General features: G+C 41.7%; 1 long non-coding RNA gene across 1 annotated transcript; it reads left to right on the top strand.

The window, feature by feature from the left end:
- Positions 1 to 332: 332 nt before the first annotated feature.
- Positions 333 to 7,524, top strand: LOC125903680 (uncharacterized). Its single transcript, XR_007451330.1, has 3 exons — positions 333 to 402; positions 519 to 590; positions 7,283 to 7,524. It is a non-coding gene; the product is annotated as an uncharacterized LOC125903680 (long non-coding RNA).
- The last annotated feature ends 8,733 nt before the right edge of the window (positions 7,525 to 16,257 follow it).

The raw sequence follows: 16,257 nt of genomic DNA, 5'->3' as shown, positions 1-16,257 counted from the left end.
TGGCATGACCGTGTGTAGGAAATGGAGTCAGACATGATGGCTGATAACAAGGACTACAGATTATTACAACTTATTATTATTATTATTTTTCATTACATTTCATTACATTTACATGACTCTATCAGTTATACTAACAATGTCCTCACTGGAGTGATTGAGACCTTGGACCATGACCACACCACTAAAAGTAGGTCACACATGACAAACACAAGCAATCAGACGATCATAAAGGGTTATAAACAAAGAAAAGCAAAGGTCACCGGTAAGAAAAAATGTACCCAGATTCTCCAGTAAAATCCCCCACAGTTAACACACTGACCTCTTGGTCCACATTTGCAGTTCAGTCATGATTGTGTGTACTGTGTTTTCCTGTGTAATGAGTGATAATTTGTGACTTTACAGGTGTGTTTACTTCCGATTTAACCTCCAGTTAAAGTGGTTCAGATAAACTGGCTCACCCAATGGCCTTTTTTTAAATTTTTTTTTTTTTATTTTTAACAACTGTTATCGTCCCACAGGTCAGGTTTGTTAACCAGTTGGACCTATTTTTCATGATGTTGCCACAGTTTGAGTTCTCAGCAGCTAGAGTGGTAAGTATAATGTTATCAGCTTATTGAATCGATAGCCAAAGCTACAAAACTAAAAGAGATGATTGTTTCTGTGATCAGATATTTATTGAGACATACAGCATCTAACCAGACAAACAAAACAATAAGAGTTCAGACAGATAATACAGTAATATTAGGGTTATAAAACAGAACTACAAAAGGTGTAGAGGACCACAATACATGGGATTTATACTTAGGTGTCAAATCAAGGCCGTAGCCTGACAAGCACCTTCCCAGAAATGTAACTACACATTGTTGTGACGCAGACCTCCTGTCTATGTTTGTAAGCTGAAACCATTTCCCTCAGTGGAAACGAAGCTTTTATTTACTTTAATTTCACAGACAAGAAAATAAATTGTGTAGATAATAAAGCCTCCACATAAATAGCATTTTAAGTCTTGTGTGTGATTTATCCTGGCTTCATATGAGCAGAGGAAATCTCTGCTAGCCACTTGGCTAATTTATACAATGTAAAATGCCATAGGCTTGTGCTAATAATGTTAGCATGTTATATTTGTCTGGAAAACATGTTTAGTATAAGACAGTTGTTTTGTCAGTGAACCTTGTGAGTTGTTTTGGAGCCGAATCTTATAATGTTACCTGAGTTAAATGTTGCTGTTGTCCCTGGCTTCATATGAGTAGAGGAAATCTCCCCTAGCCGCTAAGCTAATTTATACAATGTAAAATGCCATAGGCTTGTGCTAAAAACATTAGCACGTTGTATTTGTGGGGAAAATGTGTCCAGATAAAGACACAGTGTTTGTCTGTGAATGCTGCGAGTTATAGTGAAGCTGATTTGTATACTTGAGTTGGAAATTGTTGCTATTAAGTCATGTTTAATGTGTGTTTAATGTGTGTTTTGAATCAAGTAAAGTTTACAGAACTTCACAGACACCCTGCCAGCAGCTAGTGTTTTAGAGGTGTAACTGCAGAGTGACACAGACACACCACTGCACAAGTATAATTGCTCACAATGGAGGAGGCCACGTGCGTAGGATACAGTGTAGGCTAGAGCTGACACACAAGTATAAATCCTGCTTTAGAAAACATTTAGATGAGTATGAAACGATTACTTGTAAGTTAATATTACTCTCAGTAGCACTAGCAATGCAGTAGAAAGCTGTGAAGTGAAAATTTGTACAAGGAGGAAGTATTTACCCTTATAAGCTCTAATGCTGCACCTCATATGGTTACTTTAAACCAAATTTAATTTGAGGTTGTCTTGTTCCTTTGAGCTTATTCACAGTCTGTTATTATCATAATCCTCCAAAAGAAAAGAAGAAGCCAAAGAGACAAAGACAACACAGGACCAGAGTGAAACCTCTTTGATCCTCTTGTTAATCTTCAGTGATGACATGTTGATGAGCTAGGATTAATAATGTACATATTGTACTTTTGAAAACAGCAAAACTTGGTTTCACCTTTTTTTTTCTTTTTTTTAATCTTTGTATTGTTTTTTTTTTTGGTCTGGGAACATTTCCATGTAACCAGAGACCAGCAGTAAAGGCGGCAAGCTGAAGTAACACCTTGTTTTGATTCAAAGCCACGATTATGTTTTAGAGAGCATCGGCTGATTTGTGTTGTAAATGTGTCGCATGACTGACTTATCTGATGTGGATCTGAAAAAGACGAGCGTTAAGGGAGGCAGGTGTGTCAGCAGCTGGGGAGGATTTGGGAATGTGGGCAGGGGGGATGTTAGAGTCAGGTGACCAGGATTGTTGGGACAGAAGGAGCATGGCAAGTCTGGGAAATTCCTCAGGAATGCGTGGGTCGGGGGGAGGTGAGAGGTGGCTGGAGACAGGGACAAAAGGCAAAATTAACACAACTGAAGCAGCTGTTGCGACAGAATTGTCCTTTATTAGCTCTTAAAACACAGCATCAGAAATATATTGTTTCAGTTCAGGCAACACGGCGGTGCGTTTTTAGCACTGTCGCCTCACAGAAAGAGGATCCGAACTCAGGGCAAGGGATGTGTGGAGTTTACATGTTGTCCCTTTTTTCTGCATCCGAAAAAGTGCAAGCTCACCATTCAGCGTGCTTGTGCTGCTGCTGCGCTCAAAGTTTAAACTATTTGAGTGCTGCACTGTGTTCACTTATTTCAGTGGCAAGCACAGCTTTAATCATGTTGTCGAAGCGGCAGCCTCCAGGGCTGAAAAATGAAGCCGATGCGGAAATGCCAAAAACCTGCAGTTCCCCTAGTGGCCTCTTGAGGCTGGCCCTTAAACAGAGCCAATCATGTTAAATGCCCAACTTAAGAGCAGAAATAAATATGTTTATATCCTGATACTAAATGGTTTTGGTCTCTATAGCTAATTTTCCTCCTTTAATTCATATCTAACTCATACAATTTATGACTCACTTGTTTAAATGTTATTAAGGCTTCAAGTTATGCACAATAAAGGGCATGGCCAAATTAAGTGACAGCTGGGTACCATGACAACTTTGGTTATGTTGGTTAACCATGGCATGACCACAGAGTCACAGAGAATAGGCGTAGCCGTAGCTGTGGCTATTTTAGTTTGTTTTCAGTTCGTGAAAGGAAACTGTGACTTTATGGTCCCCTTAAAAAAGTCATGTTCGGTATTTGGTTGTACTAAAAGACCCTCAAAGGCAGTGATGCTCAAGCGTCACCCCACATACACTTCAAAAAACTGAAGGGCCGGAATTAATGCCAGAGTCTCCTTCTCAACAGCTGAATAGTTTAGTTGGTGATGTTTGAACTTATGCGAGGAGAAACAGACTGGATGGTCAATACTCCCTTCATCCTCCTGTGGAAGTACTGCTCCTGTACCAACTCCGCTGGCATCCACCTGAATCTTGAAGGGTTTTTCAAAGTTAGGAGCAACAGAAGGTTTTTCACAGCAACAAAAGCAGCTTGACACTGGGGAGACCACTCAAATACAGCTTTCTTGCTCAGAAGGTTAGTTAGTGGAGCTACCACAGTGGAGAAGTTTTGACAAAAACAGTGAAAAAACCCACCAACCCCAAAAACCTCCCCAGCTCTCTTTTTGTTGTTGGCACAGGGTACCCGTCAATGGCTTCCACTTTAGCCCTCACTGGACATACCTGCCCATGGCCCACAACTTTACCCAGGTATGTCACACTGGCCTTGGCAAATTCACATTTTGACAAGTTAACTGTCAAATTGGCCTCCACTAGGCGATCAAACAGAGCCTTGAGGCATTGAACACGGCATTCCCAGGAGTCGTTGTACACAACAACGACGATAGAAACGTTGTTTAATGGGTGTCACATCCGCAACATCTATGTCATGCTGGATAAGGTGAGTGCGTGACGGGGTGTCTGAAAACAGAGAAATGTGGGAATTAATCAACTGAACCAAGTCTGTTTGTTGAGGACCTGACAAATAACTCAACTGAGCCTCCAAGTTGTTTAAATAAGCTAAGTTATTTAGTTTCCCCGTAACACTCTCTTCTGATGGAGCCACAAAGTCTTCAGATGACATACTAGCCAACCTTGCAACAGCCAAGACAACTTTGGACTCACCCTCTTGCAGTGATGCAGCACTACCCCCCTTCACAGCCCCAACATCTGCCTGCTCAGCATAATATGGCTTCAGTAGATTTATATGACACCAGTGAACTTTCTTTCTCCTTTCAGGTGTATGGATAAGGTAGTCACACTCAGACATCATGCTCTTAAAAGCTCTGGAAACCCAAATCCACAATACCCTTCTAACTATGTAATTTAGGGTCTTATGTACATAATATTAAACATGTAAAAACAATTAGAAATCAGTTTCCATCCAAATTCGAAATATCTGTCTTTTAAGTTTTTGTACATTCTTGAAATTGGGTTTGATTTGGCCGTGGTTATCTAGATTTATTACGCAATAAATTCCAAACCAATATAAATCATCAGTCAGTTGTCTCATCCCGCCCCCCAGTGGCAGCGCAACAAAACATTTCTGCTCCAGCTAAATCTGCCTCTTTGAGTCTGAGCCAACAAACAGCTTTCTAGTCTGATGTTTAGAAAATACAGATTGTAAACTGGCTGAACCGCTCGGCTGCGACCCAGCGGAGGCTCTGCTGGTGTCTGCTCGTAGGGAGGGGACGTAATGTGCACCCTTCCTCACCCCTAACCCCAACCCCAAGCAGTTAGCTTTGCTACGCATAAACATATCCCCAATCGTGGAGGTGATGCTGCGGGAAACAACACAATTTTAGCCAGAGGGGAACATTATTTGAGGCGGGCAAATACTTCTACACAACGCCAGAGAGACGACCAGCCGGCACCGGTCTCTCCCACTTTGAGGGTCAGTGTGTGTGTGTCAGAGTAAAGACAGATTTAATCTATTAAGACTGGATGTGTTTGAATGAAAAAGGCTATTATCAGAAAAACGGAGCAGATTTATGTTTTCAATGAAAACGTATCTCAATGAAGAAAGGCAAAGCGCTAGCCTCCTGTTGTCATTCATCTCAGCTAACACTGCATGTAAAAGTTATGCTAACTATTCTATGAAGTAACATTAATATGAATCAGAAAACATTTTGAAACTTACCATTCAGTGACCACCTGAAAGGAATCATTTTCAGCTGGCAGGGCTTCTGCTTCGTCCTCTGAATCATCAGAGGGCTCAAACATGTATGGCTGGATTAAATTTGTGGCAGCCATTGCTGAGCCAGAGAGATGTCAATCAAAACGAGGGCACTGTCAATCAGAGCATTGTCTGCCACGCCCACTCTGTCCTAGCAAGTGGTCTAAACAGCAAAATGAGCTGTTTTCTAATAGTTATGAATGTTTTTTTCACTCAGACTTTTGTGGATGATTAATGAGACACTTGACTTTGATATAGTATATGCAGTTTTACTATTTCAAGCTGTGTTTCCAAAGGCTTTAACTGTGTACGGTCCATGAAACTTTGCCTGAAAAGGAGAGCCTACAATTGGCAGAAGTGCCAAAATTTGATCACCTGACTGAAACTGGCGAGCTTTAGCCTTCTGATCAAAAAGATCCTTCATTTTCCCCTAAGCCACACCAAGCTTCTTCCGGCAGTTGTACAAGCAGTATACAAACAGCAACGAAAGTCATTCACATAAGTGAGAATGTTGTCAGCAGAATCAACACTTTTCCAGTGATCACTTAAAACTGCCAAAGGACCACAGACTTTGTGACCAAAAACCAACTCATTAGGGCTAAACCCTGTACTCTCTTGGCAAACCTCTCGCACTGCAAGCAACAGCCAGGGAAGACTCCCAATCATGGGACAGCTCAGTACAATAAGACCTCAGCATTGACTTCAAAGTTTAGATACTACGTTGCACCTGAAGCTGCTTCAGCACCTTAACAAAAGTTTGAGACATAAAATTGAGCTTTTATCACAGGCTTAACCTTAATAGAGTGTAGAGGAAATGCTGCTAGGTATCTAGTACTCTTGCACATAACAGTCAACAAGTAACAGTTGCCATTTTTACTCTTTGGCAGTGGACCCACACAATCCACAAGCAGGTGCTCAAATGGGTTCTCCACTACTGTAATTGGACACAATGGAGCTGGCTCTGGTTGTGCTTGCCAGTCAGTTGACATGTGTGACACATTTTACAATATGCTGACACGTCACGCTTCAACAGAGGCCAAAAGAAATGACGAAGAACACGATCATAGGTCTTCTTCACTCCCAAGTGCCCAGCCACACCATCATGGGACATGCGCAACACCAACTGCCTGAATGCAGCTGGCACCACAACCTGAGTCACCTGGTCCACTTCCACATTGTCAACAACATGAGACCATTTCTTCAGCAGCACACCCTCTTGGAGAAAGTAGCAATTTTTCAGCTCCCCTGCCTTGCTCATAGGGCAAACCATTTCAAACAGAGGTGTTAAAGTGGGGTCTACTGCCTGCTCTGAAATGAGCTCCTCTCTACTGATGGATGGCAAAGGGCAAGGGCACAGCAAAGGCTTATCCTGGACTTTCTCAGGCAGCTCGCCCTGAGAACACAACTCTGAGGGATCAGCTTGTGTTGACTCCCCACTGTTCTCTGAACTAGCCTTGTTCATTGCTCGAGTCACAGCACACACAGTGAAAACATCAGGATGTTGTCTTGCACACTGACCCAGCTCATCAAAACACCTACCTTGGCTTCAAAACCGAAGATGGCCATGGCCAAAATGCCAAACTCAAGGTTTCAGAATGGGAGTCCACAAACCAGTGGGTGACATAACGGTCACTACGTCCGTTATACAGTCTATAGTTGTGTCTGAAAGGAGCTTTAGTGTTGGTTTTATTCAGTTCCTCCCACAGTCCAAAGACATGCAGGTTAGATTACTGTTGACTCCAAGTTGCCTGAAGATGTGAATGTGAGTGTGATTGGTTGTCTGTTTATGTGTCAGCCCTGCGATAGTCTGGCAACCTGTCCAGGGTGAATATGTGGCATCATATGTCTTGCAAAAATATATACATTTCTTTTCTTTTCTTTTCTTTTCTTTTCTTTTCTTTTCTTCAAGTCATCTTTCCTGTGTACACATGGTGAGTGTTTGATATCCAATAGATTGATTTTTTTTTAATGGTAGCTGTGTTGTGTTAGCAGAACTTAGGAAGAAACAGCTCTCAGCCATCCTGATAGGAAAACACTGCCACAGTCCAAGAGACAAGAAAAATTAAAAGACAGAAAATAAACTGTTTTTTTATTCATTGTCTTTTCTCTCTTTCAGTGTCCCTCTGTCTGACAAACACCAGCCAGCATCCAAGATGCAGCTCTCTGTGCAGACTGCAGGCTGTAGCACCATGAGGGGAGGTGTTGTGTTTGCACAGCCGCTGTCAGAGCCGTTGGACGGGAGGTCACGTGACAGGAAAAGCGACTAACATCTACATTTTAGACTTCCTGAAGGAGGCAGAGACAGAGAGAATAAATGCAAGGCTGTGTACACACACAGCTGGATCTTGTCACACTTTTTTGTTTACCCTACCTTTGCTTTGTGTCCGCAAGCAATGATTCTTTTGCTTCTCGCTGTGGTGAAGTCTTTCTCATAAAACTCTAATAAAGCTGAAAGTGAACTAAATAAAAAAGCGTTGGAGAGACAGTGAGGAAAAGTGAGAGGAGAAAAGGCGAGACAATAAGTGTGTTTATTCCCAGAGGACAGAGATACGCACACAGACTTTAGATACAGAGAGTACAGGCTGCTGCAACTCCCAGTGAAACTACATTTAGAGAGCATCTCACTTTCATAATGTCAAGTATTTCCTGTCAAAACACAGTATCAGTGTGAGGCACGTACACATAAAAAATAGGATATCATTCTCAGAGAGGAAAGCAGTTTGGGTTGATGGGGTTGTTTAAAAGCTTGTGATGGTTCTCTGCAGTTTGATGCACGGTGCTAAACATTTACTGCTGCACAGGAGACAAAGGTGCACTTCTGAGTTTCTACTCAGTTCCTCAAAATGTTGCAGTGTCTAATCTCACCTCAAAAAAACTGTAACAAAGACTTGGAGGATTCATTTTTGTGAAATCTAAATAACCTAAATGTGACACTGAAGCTTTGAGTTGTGCTTTGTTAACATCTAAATAGTTGCCCATAGTTTGTACATGTAGATAGTCACAGTTTCTGATCACATTCCCAAACATGTCATTACTAATATGTACTTTGCGTGTTTGTTCTCTTCAGTAAACATTCCTGTATAATTAGAATATGCAAACAGTTGCAGTGGTTCATTTATTGGCTTCTGACCTAACAACATTTCAAGCTGTTCTCACTCCCAAGGCGTCAAATACGGCAGCCTGGTTGGGGCCCTCAGCTTCTGCTACCAATGCGCACCTCTATGCCGAGCGTTCATCATAGCCTACACACGTGGCTTACACTGTTGTGAGCATTTATACTTGTGCAGTGGTGTGTCTGTGTCACTCTGCAGTTACACCTCCAAAACACTAGTCGGCGGCGGGGTTTCTGTGAAGTGCTGTAAAGTTGATCCAAAATACACATTAAACACACATTAAACATGGCTTCATGAGACAATTTCAAACTCAAGGACACAAACCAGCTTCACTATAACTCGTAGCAATGACAGACAAACATTTGTCTTTATCTGGACACATTTTCCCCACAAATACAACATGCTAATGTTTTTAGCAAAAGTCTATGGCATTTTACATTGTATAAATTAGCGTAGCTGCTAGCAGAGATTTCCTCTACTCATATGAAACCAGGGACAACAGCAACATTTAACTCAGGTAACGTTACAAAATTCGGCTCATTACAACTCACAAGGTTCACTGACAAAACAACTGTCTTATACTAAACATGTTTTCCAAACAAATACAACATGCTAACGTTATTAGCACAAGCCTATCGTATTTTACATTGTATAAATTAGCCAAGTGGCTAGCGGACTTTTCCTCTGCTCATATGAAGCCAGGATAAATCACACACAAGACTTAAAATGCTATTTTTGTGGAGGCTTTATTGTCTTCACAATTTATTGTTTCTCATCAGTGAAATTAAAATAAATAAAAGCTTTGTTTCCACTGAGGGAAATGGTTTCAGCTTACAGAAATCAACAGGAGGTCTGCGTCACCAAGGCAAGTAGTTACATTTCAGGCGAGGTGCACGTCAGGTTACGGCATAGGCTCTATGTTGATAGAGAGCTTACACTGTAGGTATGGCGTTGATTCTGTGCATTAATTCCAATGTAATCTTGTCCACTGCAACAATTATTGATTCATCAGAGGAGGTGAGGTGGCTGGGTTGTGACTCCAAAGGCTTAGTTTTCACTCTTGTCGTTCCTCTAAGGTGTTTACGGTTGACCAAATTTTAAATGCGACGCATAATAAAGTGATTTTATTTAAACATCACTATGTTAGGCTCAGATTTGATAATGTTTGCTTTCTGACAGAAGCATTTGTTGCACGTGATGCATCCAAGGACCGTAAGAAATGTGAAAATCGGTTTTAATGCACCACATACCTCTTAAAAGACTATCTCATTAAAATAAAATAAAATAAAATAAAATAAAAAAATATATATATTAATAAACAAATAAATAAATAAAATAGATAAATAAATAAAATGGGGGGTGTTGGGGGCCGCAGGCTGGTCATGTGTGGGTGGGTAGGGACATGAGGCATCACATTAAACATCTCATAAAGACCCCCCCTCCCCCTCCCTTCTCCTCCACCCTCCATATTATTATTATTATTATTATTATTATTATTATTATTATTGTTGTTGCTATTATTATTGTTGTTGTTGTTGTTGTTACTTACTTATTTATGTTATTTTCTTTATGTATTTATTTTTTCCTTCTGTATACTCATCTCCATCTCCATGTCTGATGATTATAATATTTATTACTATTAATACTATTATATTATATATTACTGTCTTTCTTACTCTCAAATCACACACACACACACACACACACACACACGCGCACACACACACACACACACACACACACACAAAATCTGTTGTTGTTTGTTGTTCACACCTGTTTTCTGTTTGTCCTGTATTGTCACTGTAATGTCATATTGCACAATAAAAAAAAAAAAAAAAAAGGAAATGTGAAAATCCAGTGATAATTTCTGTTTTTACAGTTTATGGCAGTGATAAATGGTGCAGTTTTTTCTTAAACATGCCTTCCTGGTGGATTGGAGGGCGTGTTTTTGAAAGAAAAAAAAAATCTGCGGTAAAATAAATACAGAATACAACCCTTTAAAGTTGTATGCCCCTCCCCTAAGCCAACATAAAAAGCACAAGCCTCTCCTCAGTGCTTAAAATGTCATTTGTCATGCCTCTACCTTTTTGCACCTCCCCCTCATAAATAACAAACACTCCCTACCATGGTAGAAAGAGTGAGAAAGTCAGAGTAGGGAGGGGTAAATGGGTCAAATACACACCAGACTTTCACCCAGGAGACGACTGTTCAGTTCCTGTGTGAAACCAAAAGTCAAGCAAAGTTTTTTCAGCCACATAACATCTCATCTACTACTCTGACAAATGCAGCAATTTTAACCCACACCATAATCATTTTTCTGAACATTATCAAGTAGTTTTGTTGCCTAAACCTGAGGTAGTTTTGGTGGTGAAATCTACATTTCCTGTGGTGACAAAATTTTATTTTGAGATACGCTGTAGAATGTAACAAGCTAAAACTGACATGAAACTGACACTTTAAAAACAGGTGCACCTAGAACATCATACTTTGAAGCGTAGGCACACTGACCAAGCTGCAGTGAGCTGGGAGTGAGAACTATTGAACATTTCACGGCAAGCATTTGCTTATATATTGGCCAGTAACGCCTGCATGTTAATGAAGCTAATTACAGGCCATCCCTTTCTGTTACCACTGACATTTCCGATCAATGGTTCCATGGTTCCATGCAACTTTTAAGTATCCTCTCCCGTGTTTTGGTAAAAATTAATCTAAAATACAAAGGCACCCGGTGAGCGTAGGCCGTCGCCAAAGCTGCACTGTATCTCGCAATGATAACAAAAGTGAAAAATAATTTGTGCATTTGCCCCATGATTTGGATCCACTCCAAACATAGCTTTATCTGCAAACAAACAAATAAACTGAATTGAAAAAATAACTTCCTGGGCAGAAATAGTAATAGCATGAAGTGGTGAAACCCTACAGAAGAGAGGGAACACATACATGTACAGGGAACTAGGGCTTATGCCCTCCATACGCAAGAAGACTTTTAAAAGACTTAAGTCTCTCAGCTTCTCACATCTGAAGATAATGTGAGTTTTAAGTCACACACTACAGGATTTTGCAGAGACTGGGGATCTTGCAGGGTCAGTATTTGCAAGACAACTAGAATCCTTTTGAGATTATTTCCCATCCTGCTCCTGGTAAAAAATATTACACCAAACTCCCTTGAAGAAATATGAAATAATAACAATTCCTTAAATGTCTGCAAAAACACAACGCTAGAAAACACAAGATAAAAGTTGTCATGTGTCGACAGAATTCTTGTCAATTCGGCAAAAATATTCTGTCCTTACAAAGTATATGCTGTTGTACGCAGAATGACATACTACTTCTTCAGATCATTACGTCCTGAACTTTGACCCTCTTGTTCATATATCCATTACTTTGGAGATAAAACAAGACAATATTTACTGAGCTCGCCACAGACGGAGGTCGACCCAGGAATGTTTGTGCCCTTTTCCATCCATCCATTTTCATCTGCTTATCCGGGGCCGGGTGACAGGGGCAGCAGGCCAAGCAAAGCACACAAGACATCCCTCTCCCCAGCAGCGCTTTCCAGCTCCTTCTGGAGGACCCTGAGGTGTTCCCAGGCCAGATGAGATATGTATTCTCTCCAGCGTGTTCTGGGTCTGCCCCGGGGCCTCCTCCCAGTGGGACGTGCCCGGAACACCTCTAACAGGAGGCGCCCAGGAGGATCCTGATAAGATTCCCGAACCACCTCAACTGACCCCTTTCAGCTCAAAGGAGCAGCGGCTCTACTCCGAGCTCCCTCAGGATGTCCGAGCTCTTTACCCCATCTCTAAAGCCCCTTTTACACTGCCAGATTTTCCATGAATATTGGGCTGTTTTGCCGGCAAGCTGCGAGCATTTAGACACACAGAGCCGGATTGGTGAGTTGATCCGAGGTGCCCAATTTTCCGCCTCGTAGGGTAGACATATTGGCGGAACCCTTTTAGTTTAAACAGATCGAGGCGGCCTTCCGCCACGGGAGGGGCTGTTGAAGACTTGTGGGAGGAGCTGTTGATGATACCGCATGTGCGAGCCACTGGCGGTGGATAAACAGGAAACAGCTGATAGCAGCAATTAGCGAGCAGCTAGCAAGAGGGAAACACAAACCTGACAGACACTGTAAAAATGAGCAACTGGGGAGACAAGGAACTGCGCGCCCTCCTTGTCCTCGCAAATGAAGAGGCCATTAACCGTCAGATGACGGGGACGGTGAGAGACGGGCCGATTTACGAGAGAATTGCCGAAGGACTGACCAGCCGCGGCTTCCCTCCCACGTCACTGTTTACGTCACACACTGAGCTACATGTTTTGTTACTTGCTCACGCCCCCCATTGCCCCGAAAAGGGCACATTCTGTATGAACAAAAGTAGGCAGGCGGCATTTTGCTGCACTCCCTGATTTCGTTTTTATACTGCCAATGCTGAAAGAAGACTGATTGGGCTTTCGTGCAAATTTGCACAGTATCCACATTCTTATTTTTTCAGTCACTACCTAGACCTCAAGTAAATCGAAAGCTTCGCCTTCCGGCTCAGCTCCCTCTTCACCACAATGGTCCATCTCACACTTCATTCTACCCTCACTCATGAACAAGACCCCAAGGTACTTGAACTCCCTCGCCTGAGGCAGTAACTCTCTCCTGTGCATTGTGGGTCAGAATAGCCAGAAAAGCATGCTGGCTTGCATACTGCACAATTAACCGGATGTAGTAGAACATCCTGGTATTTTTGGCACAATGCATTTGACATATGTTGTATTGGGACATACTAAATCTTTCTCTGGCATAATATATAGTATGTTAGTGTGGGTTTTGGAACACACAGTGACTCGTTTTCACTTCATAACTCCACCAATTTCATCTCTTTGTCCACAGTGCAACAGAACCAAGAATTGTTCACGTTCCTGCACCTCCCCAGAGTCCCCTCCATGTTTACTGTCTACCTGGTTTGCTGCTTCCTGTTTGGTGCTGGAGGGAGTGCAGCTATTAGTTGTTGATAATGTTCACAGCATTCAGCTTAAGTATTCACATGAGCCAAAACCTATTACTTGCGGTAATATCAAACATGTTTAATTTGGTTGCAACGTCAAGATGAGAAAAAGACTTATGACCACCTTACACCAAGCGATGAGGTCATGGGAGCGCACAACAACTCAGGTAAAACTCCCATGATTTTATTCCGTCACTGGAAATTTGTCTGCAACAGATAAATCGCTCGAAAAGCCAGCATTAGAGAGTGGTAAGAAAGATGTGACACAGCTCATCATCCTCCTGCTCCAGTTCATCATCTCCACTGAGCCCACTTGTTGGGCTGAGAGCCTGCTACGTGATGGAGGCGTGCTCGGTTTTAATCCCACATTAGTAAGCAGGCAGTCAGTCAGGCAGGCAGGCCAGAGATTAGCGCCTGTCATCTGACCGCTCCGGCCGGCCAGGGAGGAGGATTAAACCGAAATAAATGCACCGCTTCCTCGTAAACACCAGCATTACAAGCCAGGGGGGTCGCTTAGTCTCTGGGCAGAAAAAATGTTTTCTAATTAGACGAATGCCGAGTGAAGACGGTGTTATTTATTCTGTTTCATTAGTGAAGGAAGGATACCGTTTCCACACACTGAGACGTGTCACATCACAATACAGTGCAGATAAAAAGACATGATTTTACAGTGATGGTGATGATATTAAAGCTAAAAGCTGAGACGGCTTAACTGAAGCAAATGCAAAGTAATTACGTGGTTATTGATTTATGAGTTATTGACTGCACTCTATTCCATTTCTCCTCAGATACATAGGCAGCAATGAGAGTGGCTTCATGCTCTTTAATAGAAACAGTAGCTGGACTGCACTTAGCACAACCTTTGGACTATGTTTAAAGGTCGGAGCCTTCATGGAGCTCCATCTCTCTCTCCCCACAATTTAGCGCCCACTCCTCGTTAGTCAGCCTGTTTCTCTTTCTCCATTCATACGTGGTTTCATGCAGCTCTGAACAGTCAGACAGCTACCTCTGGTCATGATGGGATTATTCAAAGGACCAAACTACTGTTTTTTTGTTTTCATATTTAAGCTCTTTAACTAAAAATCACGAATCATGTCAAAGCACACGACACATTTTTATAATGATGTCTTACTTTCCAAGCAGCCATTGGTTTCCACTGATTTAGTGACACTTTCAAAGATGTCAGACTAAAGAAATTGTTCCCAACTTAAACTCTACAAACAGATATCTGCATATGTATGCAGAATTTGTAGGCATGGTACAAGATTTAAGTACCAGGAACAGACTGGTTTCCATTTGTGGTCCAAGTACTGTTGATCAACCACGTTTTAGTGGCAAGTATACGGTCCGTGTGAGGAGCAAAAAAGGTGGAACGCATTGGCTGAAATGTACTTATTCCTGACACCATAGGTTGTCAATGTGGAGCTCTTGCTGCTGGAACATTCTTGAGTACAAAACCAACCAAGTTTTTGTGAACCACCTAAAGCTGCAACAATCTCTGACCACTAGAGGGGGGACAGACTCCAAAACCAAAAGCTATTAAGCAAAGGGTGATTTATGTGGGATTTAACATCTGTGTTGAATCTACGGTGTACCTATGGCGTAGGCTCTGCATCGATATAGAGCCCATGCTGTAGCTTACGCTGTAGCCTGATGTGCACCTCCCCAGAAATGTAAATACATGTCACGGCGATGCATCCTCCTGTCTATTTCTTTAAGCTGAAACCATTTCCCTCAGTGGAAATGGAGCTTTTATTTACTTTAATTTCACAGATAAGAAACAATAAATTGTGAAGACAATAAAGCCTCCACAAAAATAGCATTTTAAGTCTTGTGTGTGATTTATCCTGGCTTCATATGAGCAGAGGAAATCTCAGCTCGTTGCTAGGCTAATATATACAGTGTAAAATGCCATAGGCTTGTGCTAATAACGTTAGCATGTTGTATTTGTTTGGAAAACGTGTTTAGTATAAGACAGATGTTTTGTCAGTGAACCTTGTGAGTTGTAATGGAGCTGAATGTTGTAACGTTACCTTTGTTAAATGTTACTGTTGTCCCTGGCTTTATATGAGTAGAGGAAATGTCCACTAGCTGCTAGGCTAATTTACACAATGTAAAATACCATAGGCTTGTGCTAAAAACATTAGCATGTTGTATTTGTGGGGAAAATGTGTCCAGATAAAGACAAGCGTTTGTCTGTGAATGCTGCGAGTTATAGCGAAGCTGATTTGTGCACTTGTGTTTGAAATTGTCTCTATTATCGTTGAGGTTGAGAAATATCCCGAGCTAAATGAAGAATCAACTTTAATTAGTGGCTCTTCACACATGATGTTAAGCTAATGCAGAGGTGGAAGAGGTGCAGATCTTTTAGTAAAAGTAATAATAACTTTGTGTGGTCATCTGTTGACGAGCTGCAGCACAACATGCCCAGTGTATGTTGGGGGCAGCACTTGATGCGAGTCACCTGACCTGGTGTAGCTTTACATTTCTGTGGAGGTGCATGTCAGGTTACGACAGTTTGCTTAGGCCTAGATGTTCCACTTTGGTCACCAGCAACTTGTTTACTTGTACATTTGGTGCTGCAAGTATGGTATAGGCCACTGTACATACATAAGATGGATTAGCGAGAGCTGAAAGACTCAACTATACGGCCTGTGCGCAGCAGGAGAAACACATGATAAAAACAGCAGTGTTGACAGTATGAGTAACTTCTTTACATTACATTTGATTTAACATTAACATAGAAAATATTGCTGAGTGCAGGTTTAAAGCACAAACCCAGGGCCAGGTAGCTTCTTAAAATGATTATCAGTGTTTTAGTTCTCATTCTTAAGAAAATGAACTTTGATGTGAACACAGCTGAGCAGTGAATGAACATCGAGCACAGTCATGTGAGCGGGTAATGAGGACACTGAACTGTTGGAAACTGAACTGAAAGTGTGGAAAGAAGTGCAGTTGGCAGCGGTGCCTGAGACAGTTTTATG

This window comes from Epinephelus fuscoguttatus, linkage group LG1 (assembly GCF_011397635.1).
Source record: "Epinephelus fuscoguttatus linkage group LG1, E.fuscoguttatus.final_Chr_v1".
Taxonomy (NCBI): Eukaryota; Metazoa; Chordata; class Actinopteri; order Perciformes; family Serranidae; genus Epinephelus; species Epinephelus fuscoguttatus.
The sequence above is the reverse complement of the archived record's forward strand: the minus strand, read 5'-3'. Positions and strand labels throughout refer to the sequence as shown.